The following is a 24,923-nucleotide window of genomic DNA, read 5'->3' on the forward strand; positions in this document are numbered from 1 at the left end:
ACCAAAAAAGAGCCTGCATTGCCAAGACAATGCTAAGCCAAAAGAACAAAGCTGGGGGCATCATGCTACCTGACTTCAAACTATACTACAGGGCTACAGTAACCAAAACAGCATGGTACTGGTACCAAAATAGAGATATAGACCAATGGAACACAACAGAGCCCTCAGAAATAATACCACACATCTACAACCATCTGATCTTTGACAAACCTGACAAAAACAAGAAATGGGGAAAGGATTCCCTGTTTAATAAATGATGCTGGGAAAATTGGCTAGCCATACGTAGAAAGCTGAAACTGGATCCGTTCCTTACATCTTATACAAAAATTAATTCAAGATGGATTAAAGACTTAAATGTTAGACCTAAAACCATAAAAACCCTAGAAGAAAACCTAGGCAATACCATTCAGGACATAGGCATGGGCAAGGACTTCATGACTAAAACACCAAAAGCAATGTCAACAAAAGCCAAAATTGTCAAATGGGACCTAATTAAACTAAGGAACTTCTGCACAGCAAAAGAAACTACCATCAGAGTGAACAGGCAACCTACAAAATGGGAGAAAAATTTGCAATCTACTCATCTGACAAAGGGTTAACATCCAGAATCTACAAAGAACTCAAATTTACAAGAAAAAACAAACAACCCAATCACAAAGTGGGCGAAGGATATGAAGAGACACTTCTCAAAAGAAGACATTTATGCAGCCAACAGACACATGTAAAAATGTTCATCATCACTGGCCATCAGAGAAATGCAAATCAAAACCACAATGAGATACCATCTCACACCAGTTAGAATGGCAATCATTAAAAAGTCAGGAAACAACAGGTGCTGGAAAGGATGTGGAGAAATAGGAACATTTTTACACTGTTGGTGGGACTGTAAACTAGTTCAACCATTGTGAAAGACAGTGTGGTGATTCCTCAAGGATCTAGAACTAGAAATACTATTTGACCCAGCCATCCCATTACTGAGTATATACCTAAAGGAGTATAAATCATGCTGCTATAAAGACACATGCACACGTATGTTTATTGTGGCACTATTCACAATAGCGAAGACTTGGAACCAACCCAAATGTCCATCAACGATAGACTGGATTACGAAAATGTGGCACATATACACACCAATACTATGCAGCCATAAAAAAGGATGAGTTCATGTCCTTTGTAGGGACATGGATGAAGCTGGAAACCATCATTCTGAGCAAACTATAGCAAAGACAAAAAAACCAAACACCACATGTTGTCACTCATAGGTGGGAATTGAACAATGAGAACACTTGGACACAGGAAGGGGAACATCAGGGCCTGTCGTGGGGTGGGGGTAGTGGGGAGGGATAGCGTTAGAAGATATACCTAATGTAAATGACGAGTTAATGGGTGCAGCACACCAACATGGCACATGCATACATATGTAACAAACCTGCATGTTGTGCACACGTACCATATAACTTAAAGTATAATAAAAAATAAATAAATAAATAATAAAAGCAGCAAAAAATACATGCAGGAAGAATAAGAAAGGAGATAAAGACAGAGATATCAAATTGTAAGACAATAGTATATGCAATTGTACGAAAATAAATTTGAAAATCTAAGGGGATGGATAAATTTTTGCCAAATGAAAATGATAAAAGTAGACCCAAGAATAAGTTTTTTTTAAAAAAGCCAACTTCTAAGGACCAAGATTTTAGATAACATTAGAACAGTTATTAAAATTTCTATTTTTAAAAGGCATCAGAACCAGAGGGTATAGCTGAGCTCTCTCCAACCTTTAAATAATAGATAACTCTAATGTTATTTAAACTATTCCACTCAGTAAAAAAGAAATGCTCCCTAATTCATTTTATAGTGGTAACACAACTTAAATTTTTAAAAATATAATATTTAAAATAGAATTATCAAACACTTTTATAAATATATATAAACATTTATACAAAATTTTAGCAAATCTAATTCACAATCAAATATCTACAAATTTAAAAAGAAAAATATGTGATTAAGCTAGATGCTAGGAAGATATTTAGCAAAAAATAATACTATTTTACACTCTCCCAATTGAAAATAAAGATCTAAGTAGAAAACAAATAGTAGGAGGCTATTTACCCAAAATCTACACAGTACATCCATCCAAATCAGGAATACACTGGTGCCTTCTGTCACCTTTTTGTTCTCCTTCCTTGAAGAAAAAAAAAATTAAATCATCAGAGTGAATATTGAAAAAAAATTAAATCTATTTATAAATCATACAATTATAACCATTTTAACCCGAGACTCTTATAAATAACTTCTATAATTAATTAGAGAATTTGATAAGTGACTTGATTGAAGATAAATATATGAAAATTAACATATTTTCCATCTGCTAGTAGTAACCAGTTAGAAATGAAATTGTGGGAAACATCAAATCCTTAGTAACAATAACTACAAATGTAAAATATTTTGTCAGAACAGAACTAGATCTATATAAAGAAAACCATAGAATCCTATTTAAGAACACATCACAAGATTGAGCAAATAAAAGGGTACAATATTAATGGATAGAAAACTTAGGATTGAGGCTGAGGTGGAAAGATTACTTGGACCCAGAATTTCAAGGCTGTAATGAGCTGTGACTGTGCCACTACACTCAGTACAGCCTGGGCAACAGCAAGATCCAAGAAAGAAGGGAAGGGAAGGGAAGGAAGGGAAGGGAAGGGGAGGGGAGGGGAGGGGAGGGGAGGGGAGGGGAGGGGAGGGGAGGGGAGGGGAGGGGAGGGGAGGGGAGGGGAGAAAGAAGGAAGGAAGGAAGGAAGGAAGGAAGGAAGGAGGAAGGAAGGAAGAAGGAAGGAAGGAAGGAAGGAAGGAAAAAGAAAGAAAGAAAGAAAAAAGAAAGAAAGAAAGAAAGAAAGAGAAAGAAAGAGAGAGAGAAAAGAAAGAAGAAAAGAAAAGAGGCTTGGAAAATGAAATTTCTGCGTAAGTAAATAGATAAATACAATGTCATTTCCATTTTAGAACTGGATACAAGCTATTTACAAATTTATAGAGGGCCAAGCATGGTGGCTCATGACTGTAATCTCAGCACTTTGGGAGGCCAGAATAAGAGGATCACTTTTTGCCAGGAGTTTAAAACCAGCCTAGGGAACATAGCAAGACCCTGTCACTAAAAAATAATTTTTTTTTTATTAGCCAGGCATGGTAGTGTACACCTGTAGTCTCAGCTACTTGGGAGGCTGAGGCAGGAGGATAGTCTGAGTTTAGGAGTTTGAGGTTACAATGAATCATGATTGCACCACTGCACTCCAGCCTGGGTGACAGAGCTAGACCCCATTTCTTAAAAAAAAAAAAAAAAAAAAAAATAGAGAAAACCAAATACTAGAAAATTATGAAAAGCAAACTATATGAGAGGTAACATGGCTTATCAGATATTTCTTACAGAAAAATAAAATGTATCAGAGAAACAGAGTATAGGAATCCAGCAACTGAAACAAGCATCTATGGGAAGTTGGTATATAACTAAGATATTTCAATTCTGTTGGGGATAAGAATCAATTATTTAATAAAATGATGGCAGAATTGATTAACCATCTAAAATAAAATATAGTTCAACTGTATCTCAACCATATAAAAATAAGTTCCATTTGTATTAAAGACTTAGTGGTAAAAAATTTAAACAACAAATAGAAAAGCTAGTAAAATAACCATGGAACTTTTAGGGGAGGGGATATCCTGTGAGTCAAGACAGGGTATTTGGATTATATGAAGGGAAATATGGACATATTTTACCACATAAAAACTAAAAATTTGTGTGAACCTAAAGGAAACGAGAGACTAGGGAAATAACAAAATACATGATAGATACAGAATAAATGTTTATAATAGTCAACGAGCTGCTCCTTGGTAATAAAACCATAAAAAGGAGAAAAGTGGCATATGGGTAAGGATATGATATACATTTCATGGAAGAAGGAATTCAAATGACCAATAAATACAAGAAACGATGCTCAACCTAAAAAATAGTAAAGAAAATGCAAAATAAAGCAATAATAAGACACCAGTTTTTCACTGATAAAATTGGAAAATTTTTAAATAAGAATGGCAGGTGCTGGTGAAGACGTGGGGAAATAGTCACGTTTATACAGTGCTGGTGGGAATGTGAATTACCGCAACCCTCTTGGAAAGCCATCTGCCAATATCTGTTCAAATTTAAAATATAGATGTTCTTCAACCCAGCAATGCTAATTCTAGAAATATTTTTGATAGACACATAATATAATACAAGGAAGTTTTGTGCAGCAATATTTGTAGTGGGGGAAACTAAAAGTGTGTAAACATTAAAAAGAATGATTTTTGTGTCCATTGACCTGAAGGATTGATGAAGATGTATTGTTAAGTAACATAGAAAAAATGAATTTGTAGAAAAAATATCTTTAATAAGAATCCAGCTTTAGGCCAGGTGCGGTGGCTCACGCCTGGAATCCCAGCACTTTGAGAGGCCAAGGTTGGTGGATCACTTGAGGTCAGGAGCTCAAGACCAGCCTGCCCAACATGGTGAAACCCTGTGTCTACTAAAAATACAAAACATTAGCCAGGCGTGGTAGTATGCACCTGTAATCTCAGCTACTTGGAAGGCTGAGGAAGGAAAATCGCTTGAACCCAGGAAGTGAAGGTTGCAGTGAGCTGAGATCATGTCACTGCACTCCAGCCTGGGCAACAGTGCAAGACTCCCTCTCAGAAAAAAATAAATACATACATACATACATATATAGGAATTCAGCTTTGGAAAAAGGAAGCCAAAAAATTCCTTTTAATATATATATGAGTAGATCTTTGTATAGGGTTACAGGTGCATAGAGAAATGTATGCAAAGATAGGTACACATCAGGTTATTTTTGTTGATCCTTTTGGGGAAGAAGGGTAGTCAGAAGATGGAATGGAAGAAGAAAGGAGATGAGGGAAGAAAGAAAAAAGTCTATAGCAAAATAAAAACTGCCAATGCAATGATGTTGAATATATTTGCATGATGGTATTTGTGTATTTTTATGTTTACGGTTTTTCTCTTTTAATGGATTAAACTTACCAGAGATTTGTCTATTTTAAAGAAATCAGCTATTAGATTTTCTGTTTCCTAATTTACAAATTGCTACTTTTAAGTTTAGCTATTTACTCTCTACCATTGAATTTAATTTAATACTTTCAGCATTATTTTAAGAAGGTATAATACTGCATTTTACCTGTGACTAAATTATTTATTTTTATATCTACAATTATTTAGAATTATAAATGTATTATTGTTCCAAATATGAGGAGCACTAAAAGGAATATCTCTGAGTAATTATTTCAGAGGAGGAAGTATGTGTAAGGCAGTCTTAGTCTATTTGAGCTGCTATAACAAAATATCTTAATATCTTAAGACTGGGTAGTTTATAGATAACATACATGTATTTCTCACAGTTCTAGAGGCTGGAAGTTCAAGATCAAGACACCCGCAGATTTGCTGTCTGGTGAGGACCTATTCCTCATAGATGATGCCTTCTTGTTGTGTCTTCACATGGTGGAAGTGGTAGACAAGATTCCCTCAAGCCCTTTCATAAAGACATTAATCCCTTTAATGAGGGTGGACCCCTCATGATCTAATCACCTCCCAAAGGCCCCACCTCTAAAGCCATCATTTGTGGGGTTAAATTTCAACACATGACTTTTGGAGGGACACCAACATTCAGACCCTAGCAATGGTATACTTTCCAATATTTCCGTCTTTTTATTATTTTATTTTTTGATTGCTTCACATGTGGATATCTCAACTAAGTTTAATTCTTGGGTCACACTATTTTTATTTTAAGCTCTATATGTATTAGCTCATGGGATCTAGAAAAGCATCTCTTAAAGTATGTTTGAAGAACACAATGGTCTTACATTATATTTCTGAGAAAAAGAATCTGACAGTCAAAATGTCTGGGGAGTGCTTCGTGTGCTGTGCATAAATTTCTAATATTCAAATATTTAGCATGAACACAAAAAGTCTGAAAACCACTGACCTGGGACTTTATATCTGGTAAATCCTCACCTTTTGGGGTGCATCATACCTCCACTACCAATCTCTTCCCACCTATAAATTCATCATTTCCAGACTGTAATTAGATTAAGGGGAAGGAGATTCCAGAGAATGCCTAAGGTCTATGCTAAATGCCTTGTTTTGGAAGTTCCATTTCTCAGACCAGGGAGTTTCTTCCCTGGGGAGTAATGGATACCCTGGGGAGGAAATGATGGTATAAATGCCTGGAGTATAACACAATGAAACTAATTTGGCTTATACATTTCAAATTTTAGTTTCAATGTATTAAAAGTTTCAAATATATCTCATAAATAAATATGCCAAACTCCACTAGAAGTCTGATCACTTATTAAATTGACAGTTGGTCTTTTCTCTGGTATTTCAAAAATTGGGCAACAGGACCCTCCAAGCAAATTTCCCTTTGACAGTCAATGAACCTCACATAGAACAGAAGACCTTTGTTATCTATATTTAATTTTTCACAGAGCAAAGCATATAATCGTGCTTTCATCCAGTTTTTTTAAAATAAAAATTACTCTCTTGATAGCAAGGTTGAAATCCTCTCATAAATTGTTTGTTGGTAAAGTCATCATATATCCTAAAAATTAGATGAAATTTTAAAACTTTTCCCTCTCAAAAGTCTTAATTTCAGACCCAGCATTGCTGGATCACCACCAGGACACACTATAATATATTTTTCCCATTCAGTTCATTGACTTTAAATAATTTTGGCACAGCATCAAAGACATCATCAACTTCAATGATGGTATCCAAGGCTCTGAAAAGCAGCACTTTTCTATTCCAATATATCTCTAACCATATATCATGCATAAATAAATGGCTGTGCTCAATCTCTGTCCTCTGTGGATTTGTTACAACTAAGAGTAAAATGAGCAATGATTGGCTTTTTTGCAAAACTTGAAGCCTGATATCTTCAACTAACACATCAATTTGACACTTGACTATAGAACTAAACAGAAAAAAAAAATGTTTCCTGGTATTTTATCTCAATTTTATCTCCAAGTAATTTTTGGCAGGATTGCAAATGCAGTATTTGATGAGAGTGTCTCCATTGGTGTGACATTTAAAAAAATTATTCTTTATGCTTAAAGGGGCTATTTCATATAACATTTTTACTTTTATGAAAACATTCCCATACTATGTGTCACAGGAAGACACAATTTGCACAAAAATTCACTGTCTTTTTAATGAGATCGGTAAAATTGCACTTTAATACTATTCAGAGATTATCAATGCATACTTGCCCTTTAAACCACTGATTCTAGTGGTTTTTAAACCACTGATTCTAAGCAAGTTGGACTTCCTACTTTGCAATGTGTATGTACCCATATGTATTAGTTATCTATTGCTGCATAACAACTTCAGTTATGATTATATTGCCTTTATGAGTGCTTTGATCTTGTGTTTGGTGGTCTAAAGGATTTCCATTTATCTTTAAAGTCTCATAGTTAATAGAATATGTTATGAAGTTGACCTTATGGGTAAATTTTCCCATGTACCTAATGGACCCTCTCAATATGTAGATTCTGGTTTGCTTTTATTTCCAGAAAGTTTTATTAAATTACAGTTTTATGTATTCATTCTGTGCCATCATTTTGTTGGCTTCAGGGACTCCAATTATATATACACTGATTCTTCTTTGCCTGTCTGTCTACCATTTCTCTCTGACCCTTTTTGCTCCTCACTTCATCTTGTTTAATTCTCTTGGTTCTGCTCCTACCTTTCTTCAGTTTTCCCATCCAAATTTTAATTTAGTCTGTTGTCTCTTGGGTACTTTGTAGTCTTAATTTCTGATATGATTTCATCTTTTACTCAACATACTTGTCTAAATTTAATAAATGCTCTTTGATTTCTAATTCAGGGGTACCCTTTCATGTCCATGTATCAATGTGTAGTTTCCTTTTTTTTAAAAAAAAAAAGTTCACTATTATATTTATTGTATAATGAAGAAAAACAACACATTCAGGGAAAAATTGAGATTAACTTATTTTTCCTAAAAGGTTCATCTCAAGGATGGCAACAAAGTCCAGCTTGTGCCGCCAAATGGTTTTACATGATCAAACTGTGTACAGCTTCTTGTGTGAACTATTGACTACAAACATTTACCAAATACATAAATCTCTTTTTAAAAAGCCATTTTAAATATAGCAAAGCAGTGTCTTCTTGCACAGCAAAGTGAAGAAAGTTTCTACAGAGAAATAGAAGTTTTACATTTGTAAAATCTTTTTTACATTCTAATCATCTAGCTTCTTAAGATCCAATGCCAGAAGTTTTCAAGTTCCTTATTTTCAATGTGTAGTTTCTTTACAGAACGGCTTTTTATTTGTGTGTGTTTTGTTTTGCTTTGTTTTGTTTTAGGTTGAGGAAGGAATTTTCTGTCTTCCGATTTCTTGGTTATCTCTTATATTGCGAGACTACAAAATTTCTCCTTTTCCTTCTTTTCCCCTTACCACCAAATCTCCAAAAAGCACCCTTCCCTACCTTTTAATATTCTCTTCCCTCAGAAGCAATGCCTTTTGAAGACTGCCACCTCAAATAGCATGAATTTTTAAAATTCCTTCCTTAGAGCCATGCTCTGATCTACTAGGACTCTTTGGTAGTTTCCAACTCAGGGTAGATTTTTTCTTTCTGGCAGTGGTTTTAGATCAATCATAAGACTGCCACCTCTTCTCTTTTCTCTTCTGCATTGCATTTCCCCTACTGTTCTTGGTCTTCCCGGGGCTACTGGGCAAAGCACAAAAGACAACTTGTTGGAATTTGGTATTTCTTTATCTATTTGTGGATCAATTTAAAATTGGGGCATTCTCTTTCTCCTGGTTCTGCTAAAGTCATGTGTTTTGATTGGTTTTATTTATCCTTCTGTTGTCCTGAATTGTTTTGAGAGATTCAGATATTTGTGGCCATCATCTCAGGTAGGCCTAGGGTGAATTGAGAATGTTTTTTACTATATTTTTGTGTGACCCTCATCAATCGTAGAGATTTGACTACCTTAAGTTTCTGTAGTTTTTACTAAGAATCTATTAGCTAGTTTGTGTCTGCCAGAAATAAAATTATATTATCCTTTTTAGTATGCTTTTTCAAGCTACATACCCTGCAACCTGTAGACTCTAATATTGCCCCTACCTTGTCACCCCAAGAAGCAATCTCCACTTTCCTCATTCTTTGTTTCCTGACCACCATTCTAGCTACAGTGCAAATCAATGTAATGTATATAATGCAGAATCTGGAGGTACAGAAGCCCTGACATGGCCAGGGGAAAACTCAAGAGTGGCAGGCCCTAGAGTCAAAGGATTTCCTAAACCTCCATGATTTTAGGAAAGAAAATATGAAACTCCATAGGTATGAAAAAATGAATCAGATTAAATTAACGCCCACTCTGCCCAACATCTGAGGTATTAGCCTCAGAACATAACTATTTGCGTATTGTTATGAGGGAAATAAAATCAGGAATCATTTTAAAATAGAAAGTCATGAGAAAATGATGACATATGTGTAAGTCAAAAAATGCCATTTACTACTTTAGATCTCATAATCTATAACTTTACAGTAGTGTGTATACCCATTAATAACTGGTAGAGTGTCATTTTAGACTTAGCAACAAATAGGTTGAACAATTTTTTAAAATCCAATCTCTCTGTTGATGGAGGAAGCTCTAGATCCAGTTCAGTCTCGAAAAACTATCTCCATTTCTAAACCACCTTGTTTTCTATCTCTATATTTTTTCTTAAGATCTTTTATTATGAAATATTTTTATAAACACTGCAGAGAAGATTAAAGGGGTGTTGCAACCCTGGGACCACAGAGTTAGAGGCTTGGCCTATAAACTATCAGGAAAAGTCTTATTATATAACTATTTCATACCCATTTCATTTGGTTTATACTTGTTTTCTTTATCTATCATGGAACTGAATATTATGAACAACATTTTTGGCCCCCTTTCAACCAACTCCAGGCATTAGCTGGTAGAATGGACAGTTATTCAGGTCAAAAAATCCCAACTGACAAACACTGAGGTTCTTGCTGTTTTTGGCTTGGTTTGGGTTTGGTTTCACTTCTGACATAGGTCTAAAAGCATAGTTATGGAACTAGACTTTAGGTCCTCAGGTATGTGGCTGGACAAGCAAAACACCCACCAGGATCTTGTTCTAGATTGTTACTCAGCCCCTGGTCTCCTTGTTTGTGTTCCTAACAAATAACTCTTTGTCTTCAATACCTTAGCCATAGCAACACTGAAACATCCTTCCCACTTGAGCAATGTAATTTGCCATATGATGGAATCTGGTGTGAATTATTACTCACCAGCCGTAAATGAGACAGGTGTACTAATGAAGGGCAGAGGGAATGATGGGAAGATAAAAGCATTAGAAGGAGGCAGGAGGCGGGGCTCTAGTCCCCACTCTGCCATCGGTTCACTGTTTAACTCCGGCAAGTCTCTGTCCTACTCCCTGGGCCTCAGCTTTCCCATCTGAACTAGATGATCTTTGGGGATCCTAGTAGCTCAGGGGAACTCAGGCCTCTTCTAAGAGGGACTTTCATGATAAATAGGCCTCTAAGAGCTTTATAGGCCTCATGGAGCAGTGCCTGCATAGGCAGGAGAAAGGGGTGATCTCAGAGAAAGGAAGGATGAACTCTTGCCCCATAGCTCAGGCAGGCAACAGAGAATGAGTGAGCACTCAAAGCCATCTTGGCATCTAGTCCTTGCTGTGTCACACATACCGAGAGGTCAACCAGTCTCTACTTGGACACCACCAGTGGTGACCTCATTCCCTTTCAAATCAGTCCCTTTTGTTTTACATGTTTAGATGCAGTGGAGATGAAGAGAAGTGGGTGCGTTCAAGAGCTATTCACAGGTTAAAGTGACAAGAGGGAGGTGTCAAGGATGAAGGCTAGTTTTCTTTTTTTTTTCTTCTGCCTGCAATGTTTTCATCCCTAATTCTTTTTTCTTTTTCTTTTTTTTTTTTTTTTTATTATACTTTAAGTTCTAGGGCACGTGTGCACAATGTGCAGGTTTGTTACATAGGTATACATGTGCCATGTTGGTTTGCTGCACCCATCAACTCATCATTTACATTAGGTATTTCTCCTAATGCTATCCCTCCCCCAGCTCCCCCAGCCCTGACAGACCCCAATGTATGATGTTCCCCTCCCTGTGTCCAAGTGTTCTCATTGTTCAATTCCCACCTATAAGTGAGAACATGCGGTGTTTGGTTTCCTGTCCTTGTGATAGTTTGCTGAGAATGATGGTTTCCAGCTGATGAAGCCTAGTTTTCTGACTCCTCAAAGTATATGGATAGGGATACATTCAATGAGGAACATGCTGGTGGTGGGTGGGGGAATGTCATGAGTTCAGTCTTCTTGGACAGATAACTTTGAGGAGCCACTGAAACATCCAAGTAAAGGCAAATGGCCAGTTGGATATTCAGATCCAGAGCTCAGAAAAGACAGCAGGCTGGGAACACAAAATTTAAAGCATTGTTCCAAAAATTGATAGTTGTAAACACTGAGGAAGACCGTGAAATAAAAAGGAAAAAAGGGGCCTCAGATGAAAACTTGAAGAATACCAACATTGAAAGCGTAAATAGATGAGGAACTGCTTGGCAACCAGAGAGGCAGGGGAAGAACCAGGAGAATGGCACATGAGAAACAGCCCAAGGAGGGTCTCAGGAAAGACGGAGTGCTCAATAGTGTCAGGGGCTGTTGAGGAGTCAAGGAAGATAAGCAGAGGAATGTCTATGGAATGCAATGATGAGGTGGAGATGATTGGTGACTTATTAAGAATTCTTTTGGTAGAGCAGTGGGGCCAGAAGTTGGAGTGGAAGGGGTTGAGGACTGAGTGGGAAGTGAGAAAATGGGGCAGCAGGTGTAGACAGCTCTGTAAAGGCATTTAGCTGTGAAAGGAGAGAGATGGGCAGTACTGGTGTGAATGGAATCCATTGATGCCTTTTTAAATGGGAAGGGGTTTGCCATGGTTATATGTTAATGTGATTATACAGTTGAGACAGAAAAGTTTCACATACAAGAGTTTTAAAGGGCTACCGATAGTTCCTTAGAAGGCATAAGGGAATGGGTCCAAAGAACAGAGGAAGAAATAACTTCCTAAGTGTTTCAAAATTCTCTGGGGCTGAGTTTCAGCCAGAGCACTTCATACAAGTACATGGCTGGTTTTTTGTGTTTTGTTTGTAATACTGGGTCAATTTTATAGAATTACAATTTTACAGGCCAGGCGTGAGTAGCTCACGCCTGTAAGCCCAGCACTTTGGGAGGCCAAGGGGGTGGATCACCTGAGGTCAGGAGTTCGACATCAGCCTGGCCAACATGGTGACACCCTGTCTCTATTAAAAAAAAAAATACAAAAAATTAGCCGGGCGTGGTGGCACATGCTTGTAGTCCCAGCTACTCAGGAGGCTGAGGCAGAAGAATCGCTTGAACCCCAGGGGCAGAGGTTGCAGTGAGCCGAGATTGCACCACTGCACTCCAGCCTGTGCAACAGCCTGGGTGACAGACTCTGTCTCAAAAAAAAGAATTTCAATTTTTACCATTTCCTTTTCCATGTGTATTATCTCCTCCTCCCATATCAAAATTATTCAATTCTATGAAAATATAACCAACATCTATAAAAGTTATGATACCTGAAGAAATGTTATATTTTTTCAGAGAAATAAAATTCAGATATTTTAAAGAAAGAAAACCCAGAAACCTGTGTTTTGGTACACTTCACCAGAATATTCTCCAGCCTCATCTTCTGAGTGGCTGAAGGAAATCCAAATGGAAGATAAGACATCAAGAATTTGTGTTAATCATCAATCAGTCAGCTTTCTTTGTTCTCAAAGTACAGCCAATGGGCAGGAAACCAGGGTGCTCTGGTTCTCAGTCCTTCCCCACGTAGCCACCCAGCCATCTGACTCCTAACAAAACCCCTGACTGTTGGTTGTTACCCCCTCCCACAGTGCCCACTCCGGCCCCATATTCGTTCATGTACATTCAGAGCCATTTTCATCACAACACAGAAGAGTGAAAGCTCTCTCCATGGGGACCTTCACTCACAAGAATGACCTCCCTTCATGGTCAAGCACCATGAAGCCACTGAAGCTCTCTCTCTTTCCTACTTGTGGATTATGACCCATTTTTCTACAGCCTGTTTATTTAGAGATACCCACTCTATTCACATTAGCTGAGACCTTTCATGAAACACACAGAAAAAGATCACAGGAACAAGTGGATAATGAAGACACAGCCCTTCACCAGTAAACCTTAGGCTCATAGACTCTAAGGGGATTCCAAGAGACCATGTGTTAGTGGGGTCACCCAGTTGAGTCTCTCATCCATGGGGAGATCTCCACATCAGCTTCTGTAAACAACGGCACTGCAGCCTCTTTTTGAATCCCTGAAGTGACAAGGAGTTCCTAACTTATGAGGCTGACACAGGAGAGGGCAGGACACTATATTTGAATTTCTAAAGGGTTATCTTTAGGAAGAGGGGCCTGATCTTAAGGGCAGAAATAGGAAGCTAAGATAGAAGTTCAAAGAAGCAGATTTCAAGTTCACATGAGGGAGAAGACCTTGACAGACAGGGCCATCAAACAGATCTCACGGTTTCATCTTCAGTTGTTCTTCCCCCTTCCTTCTGATCCAGAGGACCCTCCTGCCTAGCCTACTTATGATCCACTGTAATTGTTGAAAAAGAATTCCTACTACTGAGCCAAGACAAGTCTGGGAACTTCTACTGGTTTGTCCCTTTTAATGCTCACAGAGACAGTGGCCATCCCATCATTTTCTAAGAAGAAGCCTTCAGAATTTGATAATCGGGTAGTGCCCTACCTGAAATCATCTTAACAAGTCTAAGAAGTCCCAAATCCACCCAGCAGACAAAAGAGAGAAAGAATGTTTACTTATACAAGAGCTCTCCCGACTGTGATTTTTTTAAAAGCAGAGGATGCTGTCAAGGGACAGCGCCACCAGCAGGGCTTCTGCCCACCCTAGCTGACCCCAGCAGAGGCACACAGTTTGACTGCAGGAGTTGTATTTTTGTTCACACAAATGGGTGTGGACCTTACCCAAAGTCCTGCAAGTTGCTTTTTAAAGTAATGATTATGAACATCATTAATTTTTATTGTTATGAACATCTTTCCCTTCTGTACATGCAAATCTACCTCATTCACTTTACAAGCTGCCTGGTATTTCATTAAGTGGGTGCACATAATTCATTTAAGTAATCTGCTCTTATTGGACATCTGAGATAGTGTCAAGTCTTTCCAAAACCACAGTGAAAATTCTTATGCACACATTTGTGCACACTTCTGTCAGGGTTCTCTAGCAAATGCGAATACCTTTTCTCTCAGTTTTTCACGACAAGCACCTAGTGCATGCATCTCTGTGCATGTATATGTGTATGAGTATTTCTGAGACTATATTTTTGAAGCAGAATTGTAGAGCCAAAGGGGATGAATATTTTTAAAATGTACTGCCAAATTGCCTTCCAAAAGACCTTACCAATTTATATATTCTCACCAATGAGAAAAAGACGGCTCCTGCTTCCTTCATATCCACCAATACTCTGGTTATTTTTGACATTTTAATTTTTGCCAATTTGTTAGGTGGAAAGTAGATTTAAAAAAAGAACTGTATTTCCCTGGCCATTGATGAAGTTAAGCATATTTTATATATTTGTTGGCCATTTTTCTTTCTTTATCAGTGACTTGCCTGTTCACAACCTCTATTGATTTTTCTTTTGGGTTATTTGTCTCTTCATATTGATTTGGAGGAAATTTTTATATCAGTGGTGCTTTATTAATGCTTAATCTGTTTTCTGTGCTATAAAAATTTTCTCCTGCTCCATCACTTATCTTTTAACTTTGCTTCTCTTTTCTCATTTTTTAATGCCTTACTCAAATTTTTGTATTGATTTGTAAAGCCTTTTTCTATCATAGGGATATCTATCTTTGTCATAAGTCTTGCAAATATTTTTGTTTTCCCTTTATTTTGGACTTTACTTGTGAAGATTTTATGTTTATTTAGACACATGTACCATTGTATATCATAAGTCCTTAGAAAGGTTTTCCCTACCCTGAGATGAGATATTCTCCAATATTTTATTCATGTTTTCCTAGATATGATTTTTAAATGCATCTGGAATTTATTTTGTTGCATAGTATGCCAGAGGAATCTCACTTTTTTTCTCCCCAAAATAGTTGGTCAAATTTCCCAATATCTTTCATCAGATTAGTCATCCTTTCCTCTCTGATTTGTAATCCCAACTTACTCATACACTTAATTTTTATTTGGACTTAAAAGAGGTAAAAATGATGTTTATCAACAATCTTGACTTCATTTGCAGGGGAGAGATGAATTGTTATTTGTTTTGGATGGGAAAGGAGAGTGTGGTATGGGATAAAATCAGGCGAAGGCAGTTAAGATAGTCATGGAATTTGTTGTGAAAAAGGAAAGTCTGAGGAAGAAAGGGCAACAGAGAAAACTACTGAGTCATAAAAGCAATGTGTTATTTTTAAAAATGACTTAGGATTCGCCACAGGGAAGGAATATTTGGGGGAGTCTTAAAAAAAAGATGATGCAAACAGAACTGAATTGGTTATATTGGGCTCCCAGCTGAAGGGGAAAGGCCCACAGTCAGTCTACCTTGCCAGATAAGCCTTGAATGGTTGCCACAAAGCCCAGCATAGACTGCATGTTATGTTGGGGAGTTTTAATCAATTAAAAAATTCAAAGAACTAACATATTAAATAACTTTAAAATATATATGTGTTCATTAATAAAAATTAAACAGAGGAGCCAGGTATGGTGGCTCACACCTGTAATCCCAGCACTTTGGGAAGCCGAGGCAGGAGGATCACTTCAGCCCAGGAGTTCGAGACCAGCCTGGAAAACATAGAGATGCCCTGTCTCTACAGAAGATAAAAATTAAAAATTAGCCAGACAAGGTGGCACCTGCCTACCGTCCCAACTATTCAGGAGGCTGAGGAAAAAAGATCATTTGAGCCCGGGAAGTTAAGGCTGCAGTGAGCCATGACTGCACTACTGCACTCCAACCTGGGTGACAAAGCAAGACCTTGGGTCAAAAAAAAAAAAAGGAGAAAGAGAGGAAAAATAGAGAAAAATAGAATCATGCTAGCTAGCATTTATTGAGCACCCACTATGGTCTAGCACTATATTAGCTGGAAGAAATACTTTGCTTTACAAAAAGAAAATTAAAACCCCTGTAATCCCACCATCTGAGATTAACCACCATTAACACTCTGCTGTATTTCCTTCCCATCTTATTTTCCTAATACGTATTTTATGACAGTAGCTAATAAGTGTTGAGATCTTATTCACATGCCCAGAACTAATAACATTATTTAAACCTTTTAAAATACTTTTTAAACCTTGTAACAATCCTATGAGATAGGCAGTATTATTACCTTAATTTTACAGATAAGGAAATTGAGACTAGAGAAGTTAAACAATGTGTCCATTCTGCATACCTAGTTTTGTCACTTAAGCTTGTATCAGGAATGTTTTCCCACATCAATTATTCCACAGAAGAGATCATTTAATGGCTGCATAATATTCCATCGCATGGGCATGTCATCATTTATTAAAGTGTTTCAGTGTTTCTCTTCAATTCTTAGTGATTTTAATAGAATAAATACTGCTGTGATGAACATCCTTGTACTTAAAACTTTATGCATGTCTGAGTACTCAGATAAAAACAAATTGCTGGACACAGTGGCTCACACCTGCAATCCCAGCACTTTGGGAGGCCGAGACAGGCAGATCACCTGATGTCAAGAGTTTGAGACCAGCCTGGCCAACATGGTGAAATCCTGTCTGTACTACAAATACAAAAATTAGCTGGGCATGATGGCGGGTGCCTGTAATCCAGCTACTCGGGAGGCTGAGGTGGGAGAATCACTTGAACCTGGGAGGCGGAGGTTGCAGTGAGCCAAGATCGGGCCATTGCCCTCCAGCCTGGGCTACAGAGCAAGACCCTGTCTCAAAAAAAAAGAAAAAAAAAAGAAAGAAGAAAGAAAACTTAACAGCTGATTTACTGAGTCACTTTTTTCAGGCTTTTTCCACATATTGTCGAATTGCCTTCCAAAAAAATTCTACCATTTTATAATAGACCAGCAATAAATGAAAGCATCCATTTTATGCCCCAGGCAACACTAGGTATTATTAATTTTAAATCCTAGCCCATTTAAATGGGTAAACAATATATATCATAATTTTGTTTCATTTTTATTATACAGGAGAAACAGAACAGAATTTGGTTCTTCCAAAAATTTTAATGAAGCCTCTATCATACTCCTGGCACTCTTGTGGGGACTAAGGATACAACAATGAACAAGACAGACCCAATGTGAACCTCTTAGGGCTCACAACTTAACATAAGGGGTACATTAAACACAAAATTAATGAATTCCAATTGTATGTTCTATAATAAGCATTTGTAGTACTAAGTGTTTATTGGCCCTTTGTAAGGTAAAGTGCCAAGAACTTATTGAATCTTCACGACAACTCTTTTAGGTAGGGACTATTATTATTTCCCTTTTACAAATGAAGAAACAGAGTCACCAAGAGGTTAAGAAATTTGCCCAAAATCATAGAAACAATAAGTAGCAAAGACAAGATTCAAATCCAGACAGAGCAGCTCCAGTGCCCTTAACCACTATACCATAATGCTGTCCTTCTGCTAGAGGGAAGACGTGCTGGCTGCTGTGAGATGCTGAAAAGAGTGAAAGAAGATGTAGAAAAATGAAACAAAGCAGATGTTAAGTCAACAGTAAAAGGGAATAGATATGGCAGGAGTTCATTTCGTCAGCAATATTGCTGTGAAGTGCTGAACTGCATCTTTCCTCCTTTTTTCAGAGGAGTAGGTGAGGGTGACACGTGACAAAAATCAGATCAAACACTGGACAATAAATAAACCTGGAACAGTCCAAACAGGAAAGGAGTAATCTAAATTTTCCTGCTAGGAGGCAGCAGAGGAAAGAAGGGAGAGACCTCCACTTCCCTAGGCCTCAAAGAATGGGAAAGATACATTCATTGTTCAATAGCAGCAGTCAAAAAATTGAGACGATAAGGAGAAAACGAAAACTTCTACTTTTCCAGGGCTCCTGGCCAAATACCTCCCAGTATGGTCTGAAGCCCCCACTGGAGGCACCAGTGGTTTTACAGACCAGCAGGCTCCATTCTGGTGGGCTGCAGCGCCATCTAGCAGGCATGAGGCTGAACGGCGTCATAACCACTCCGGCAGTCCTAGAGTCCTTGAAAAGACAAGGATCCACGTGGCTAGCACGGTGCTAAGTGTTGAGGTCACTGTGGTGAACAAACAAGTCTCTGCCCTTGAGAAGTTCACGGTTCATCTCGGGAGACAATCACAGGCTCTAGAGCAGAGACCTGTGCAAGTGTTCAGGAAATACGGAGGGGCGAGGCTGACCTTCCCTGGAGTTCAGGGAAGGTTACACAGAGAATGTGCTGTTCAAATCAGCTCTTCGAAGATGAGTTATTATTAAAGATGAGTCCAGCAGTAGAAGATGGAAGAAACTTCCAGGCAATAAGACTGGAAGTTCAAAGGCCCAGAGGTGTGAAAGAGTGTAGTGCATTCAGGGAAGACTGGAATGTCCAAATCACAGCCGAGAGCAACTTAACAGGTAATTTAGCCTAGTCATTTTATGAATTACGTTACTGAGATTTGAGCAAGAAGGGGGCTTTGTGCAGATTCACATCCTAGGCTAGGAGTGTCCACACTGGAACCCATGACTCCTGACTCTCGGTCCCATGCGCCTTCCACACTGGACTATGGAAATGCAAGGCCAGCCACCTCCATCTAGCTCCCTGGGAAGGGCCACATTCACATGGCAGGGACCATTAGTGAGGCTGTGTGCATAGAAGTTAGACCTTGAACTCCAGAAGAAGACACGCCTGCACTCAAAACCCACCTCCACCAGTAGCTATGTAAGTTTCATCAAGGTACTTATTCTTTCTGAGTATCCATTTCCTTATCAGTCAAATGGGAAAGATGACAGCCCTCACCTCGTACAGTTGTTGTGAGAGTGGAAAGAGCAAATTCACATTAAGGGCTTGGCACAATACCCAGCACATGCTAAATGCCTGATAATTACATATTAAAGACCATAATTTTAATATCGTCACTTTTTTATTGTACTATTATGGGTTTTTTTTTTACTCAGAAGTATGATTATTGATTGTTATTTATAATTTTTACTATTTCGTATTAAGTATTGAGAACTGGGGCCTTTCTGGCTGCATAAGAACAAACACAGAAGGCCCGGTCTTATTTTCGAAACTTGGGCTGTGCTGGAACGAGAGAGTAGAGGTGGACTGAAGCATCCCAAGGGCCAAGGCGGGCACAATGGCTGAGAGCTGCAGGATGGAAGATTTCAGTCCAATGTAAAGAAAACCTTGCCCACTCATCAAGGGGCCTTGGGAGGAAGGTATTCGTTATTGGAAATGTTCAGTCGAAGACCAGATGACCATTTGTCAAGGCCACCTCCTACCTTGCATAGGGCAGGAAGTCGTCTAGTCCATGGCACTATCTGATGCTTTAAACATCTAATTGAGCTCTTAAGCATCTCATTGAGCTCATATTCTAGGGGAATATGATTTGGTAGGTCATCTGGGAAGACGGCTGTCTGTTTATAAATTTCAAAGTCATAAGCAATGCTCAAAGAAGTCAGGATCCATAACACACAACCTTGTTTTTCAGAGTAATTTGTTAGATTTTAGCTGGAAGCGTGAGGAAGAGGCTGAGATGTTTGTGTCAGACTAAAGATCAGGGAAATGGGCTAGAGGAACAGAAAGCAGCTCAGCTTATCCTCAAAGGCTGCCCAGATAATGTGCTTTCATTCTGAGAAGACATGCATGACTGTCACAACCCTGAGAGCCATTGTAGCATAGAGGTACCTACTGTCTTAAAATAATTCAATAACAAAGCACATCAAATGCTCACTATTCTGCTGAGACCAGCTCAGTCGGGGAGACCCTAACCTAGTGGCCCTAGAGGAATTAAAGACACACACACAGAAATAAAGAGGTGTGAAGTGGGAAATCAGGGGTCTCACAGCCTTCAGAGCTGAGAGCCCCAAACAGAGATTTACCCACATATTTATTAACAGCAAGCCAGTCATTAGCATTGTTTCTACAGATACTAAATTAACTAAAAGTATCCCTTATGGGAAAATAAGGGATGGGCTGAATTAAAGGAAAAGGTTGGGCTAGTTAACTGCAGCAGGAGCATGTCCTTAAAGCACAGATCACTCATGCTATTGTTTGTGGCTTAAGAACGCCTTTAAGCGGTTTTCCGCCCTGGGCGGGCCAGGTGTTCCTTGCCCTCATTCCTGTAAACCCACAACCTTCCAGTGTGGATGTTATGGGCATCATGAACATGTCACAGTGCTGCAGAGATTTTGTTTGTGGCCAGTTTTGGGGCCAGTTTATGGCCAGATTTTGGGGGGCTTGTTCCCAACACTATTCGAACATTTATACAGGGTCCACTATGTGCAAAGCACTTGGAATATAAAAGTAAATCTAGGGCCAGGTGCAGTGGCTCACGCCTGTAATCCCAGCACTTTGGGAGGCTGAGGCAGACAAATCACCTGAGGTCAGGAGTTCGAGACCAGCGTGGCCAACATGGTGAAACCCCGTCTCTACTAAAAATACAAAAAATTAGTCGAGTGTGGTGGCGGGCACCTGTAATCTCAGCTACTCTGGAGGGTGAGGCAGGAGAATCACTTGAACCCGGGGGGCAGAGGTTGCAGTTAGCCAAGATCATGCCACTGCACTCTGGCCTGGGTGACAAGAGTGAAACCCCCCCCCCAAAAAAAAAAAAAAGGAAATCTAAAAAGCAAATAAAGCTAAGAAGGCTATAGTCTCGAAGCGGCAATAAGACCTGAGCAGAAAATAACTGCAATGCAAGGTAGAAAATGCCTAGTCTTGTGAAAGAGGCACATGGGGTTGTATGGCTTTCACAAGAGGAAGCACTAGAGGAAGATTTTGCAGAGGAAATGACATCTAAGCTGGGCCTTTAGTAACACAAAAGACTTGCACCCCAAATGATGGAAGGGAAGAACATCTCAGTGGATAAGGTAGCTTGGGCAAAATTGCCGAGTTCCGAAAGCATGGGCTGAAGAATTGGAAGTACAAGTAGGTGGTGCCCCCGTGACTAGAGCACAGGGAGTGTGGAGGGGGTGGGGCAGGATGTAAGATCAGAGAAGTAATTAATCATCCAGCAGTTGCACTTCTAGGTATATTCCCAAGAGAACTGAAAACATACCTCCACATAAAAGACTGACACACCAATGCTTATAGCAGTTTTGCTCATAATAGCCAAAATGTAGAAATAACCTACTATCCATCAACTGACAAATGGATAAATAAAATATGTTATATCCATACAATATTACTCAACATTCAGCAACAGGAGGGAGTGAAGTATCAATACATGCTACAACATGGATGAACCTTGGAAGTGTTCCACATGAAAGAAGACAATTACCTAAAATGCATACTGTATGATTCCATTTATATGAAAGGTCCAGAATAGGGAAATTTATAGAGACAGAAAGTATCCTAGGGCCAGTGGGGAGACAAGGGGATTAGGTGTTGATGGAAAAGGGTTTCTTTTGGGGATGATGAAAATGTTGTATAATTGATCATGGTGATGGTTGTACAATTCTATGAATATATTAAAAACCATTTAATTGTACATTTTAAGTGGGTGAATTATATGGTATGTGAATTATATCACAATAAAGATATAACCCCAAAAATTTGTGGTCCTTCCCCAGAGGCAGCAATGAGAAGCACTGGAATAGACCACAGAGAATACTCAGTCTCACTCCCACGGTGCAGAAGGAAATATAAAGGCCCAGAGAGGGGAAAGATTTGTCCAGGGTCTCACCACAGGTCAACAGCAGAGCTGCAACTACAATACAAGACTCTGCCTATGCCCTCAGTGTCCTTCCCACTGCACAAGACTATCCCCAGTATTCTTCCACTCCTAGGACCACACCCTTCAAGCAGAATTCATGATCATGGCTCTCAGAGTCTACCTAGAGAAAGAGAAGTGGAAGCAGAATATTTGTGGTTCAGTCTCAGGATTGGAAGAAAGGTCATAACTGAGGCTTATATCCCCTTTTTAATATTTCCATCACATGTTCATGTAGCAACCCTTGAACAATCTTGATGATGGGAAACTTGGTACCTCCAAAATATCTCTGAACAACTTTGCGTTGCACAGAACTGTATCTCCCTCCAGCTTCCTCCTGATGACAGGAGAGCAAAGGGGCACACTGTAGTCAGACCATTGTGAGAGACCTTACAATGAACCGCAGCTGCATTTGCATTGCTTTTTCTCACTTGATTAAGTGCTTCTAAGGCAGAGGCTGTGTTTTTGTGTTTTGTTTTGTTTTGTTTTGGTTTGGTTTGGTTTGGAGATGGAGTCTCACTCTGTCGCCCAGGCTGGAGTGCAGTGGTGCAATCCCAGCTCACTGCAACCTCCGCCTCCTGGGTTCAAGCAATTCTTCTGCCTCAGCCTCCCGAGTAGCTGGGACTACAGGCACGCGGCACCATGCCCAGCTAATTTTTGTATTTTTAGTAGAGATGGGTTTCACCATATTGGCCTGGCTGATCTCGAACTTCTAACCTCATGATCCACCCACCTCAGCCTCCCAAAGTGCTGGGATTATAGGCATGAGCCACCGCGCCTGACCTTTTATTTTTTTTGAGATGGAGTCTCGCTCTGTCACCCAGACTGGAGTACAGTGGCATGATGATTTTGGCTCACTGCAACCTCCACTTCCCGGGTTCAAGTGATTCTCCTGCCTCAGCCTCCCAAGTAGCTGGGATTACAGGCATGCACCAACACGCCCAGCTAATTTTTGTATTTTTAATGGAGACAAGATTTCACCATGTTGCCCAGGCTGGTCTCGAACTCCGGACTTCAGGTGATCCACCTGCCTTGGCCTCTCAAAGTGCTGGGATTATAGGTGTGAGCCACTGCGCCTGGCCTGTGTTTGATTTTATATCTCTACCTCCTGAAATATGGCCAGACTTAGAGAAGGAAGTTCTAAACATTTGCTGAAGGAATTAGAATTAGTGAACAAAAGAAAGAAACCACAGGACTTGATGCTTCTAACCAAGCCCCTCCCCTGGAGAATGTCTCTTTCCTTGGTATCAGTTGCATGACCCAATCTTGATGTACTGCCCATTTCTGTGGCTGCTCCACTGCCTTGACTTCTGTCTTCTGCCCATAAGCACAGGCATTTCTCAGAGGTTAAACATCAGTTTTTCTGGCTCTTCTCACTGTTAGAAAGTTCCTCTCTCTCCAAGCTCACTCCAGAGGCTCCCCTGCCAGACTCATTGCTCACGTGAACTTGGGTGGCAATTCTGAGTGCTACTAGACATCCCAGTTGAACATCCTCCCATCACTACAGACGTCCAAAACCAACTCATCATGCCTTTGTCAACAGCAGCAGCCTTTCTAAGCCTTCATGCCTCTTATTAGAACTAAATATGACAGGAAATTATTTATTTATTTATTTATTGAGATGGAGTCTCGTACTGTCACCCAGGCTGGAATGCAGTGGTGCAATCTCGGCTCACTGCAACCTCTGCATCCTGGGTTCAAGCGATTCTCCTGCCTCAGCCTCCAGAGTAGCTGGGACTGCAGGCGCCTGCCACCACGCCTGGCTAATTTTTGTATTTTCTTTTTTTTTTTAGTAGAGATGGGGTTTCACCATATTGGCCAGGCTGGTTTTGAACTCCTGACCTTGTGATCTGCCTGCCGTGGCCTCCCAAAGTGCTGGGATTATAGGCATCAGCCACCGCATCCAGCCAGGAAAATATTTTTATCGCGCCCAGCCAGGAAAATATTTTTATAAGTATGAAGTATACTTTCATTCTCATATTTTTTTAAACACACAGTCCTTGTCCTACTAAAACAAAAACAGGAGGCTAAGACATTCAGGACTTGCCTCTGTGCAAAGCTGGCACAGCTGAAATGTAAGTAGGAAGCAAATAATCAACTTGTGAGTTATTGAAATCCACAGCAAAAACAGTACTGAAAGCCAGAATTCTGGTTTGGAAGAGCCCATCTTTTTAAGACAGAATAGGGCTCTGAGTTTTTCAAGCATGTTTTGGGCATGGAAAACAAAGCCTGAGGAATGGGGCTTCAATTCCAGCCTCGTGTGGCTTCTCCTTCTTCCTTTAAATGTATCCCCATCACATAGGCTCAGCCCCTTCCACACCTTCACTCCTTCTCTCCTGCCCTGCTCCAGGCTGATCCCTCACCACCCAGGCCTAGAATACTGTAACAACTCCTTACCCAGCACCCTGGCTCTGTTTCATGCCTCCCCCATCCATCTTATACAGTCTACCACAGTGATCTTTCTAAAATCCTATCTCACATGCCTCCAATGTCTCCTCTTTGCCTGCTAGAAACAATTCGTATCAATTCAATAAATACTGAACACCTACTAGATGCTAGATGTTGTGCTAGACTAGTGTCAGCCAACAACAACCCCAAGGCCCAATCAGGCCCACCACCTGTTTTTATAAATAAAGTTTTATTGCTGGCCTGGTGGCTCATGCCTGTTATCTCAGCATTTCAGGAGGCTGAGGTGGGAGGATCACTTGAGCCCAGGAGTTCAAGACCAGCCTGGGCAACATAGGGAGACCTCATCTCTAAAAATTAAACAAATTAAAAAATGAGGCAGGAGGAGCACTTGAGCCCAGGAGGCTGAGGCTGCAACGAGCAGTGATAGCAGCACTGCACTCCTGCCTGGGTGACAGTGTGAGACCCTGCCTCAAAAATAAATAAATACATAAATAAAGTTTAACTGGA

The sequence above is a fragment of the Trachypithecus francoisi genome, unplaced genomic scaffold, assembly GCF_009764315.1.
Source record: "Trachypithecus francoisi isolate TF-2019V2 unplaced genomic scaffold, Tfra_2.0 Lachesis_group16, whole genome shotgun sequence".
In the NCBI taxonomy this organism is placed as follows: Eukaryota; Metazoa; Chordata; class Mammalia; order Primates; family Cercopithecidae; genus Trachypithecus; species Trachypithecus francoisi.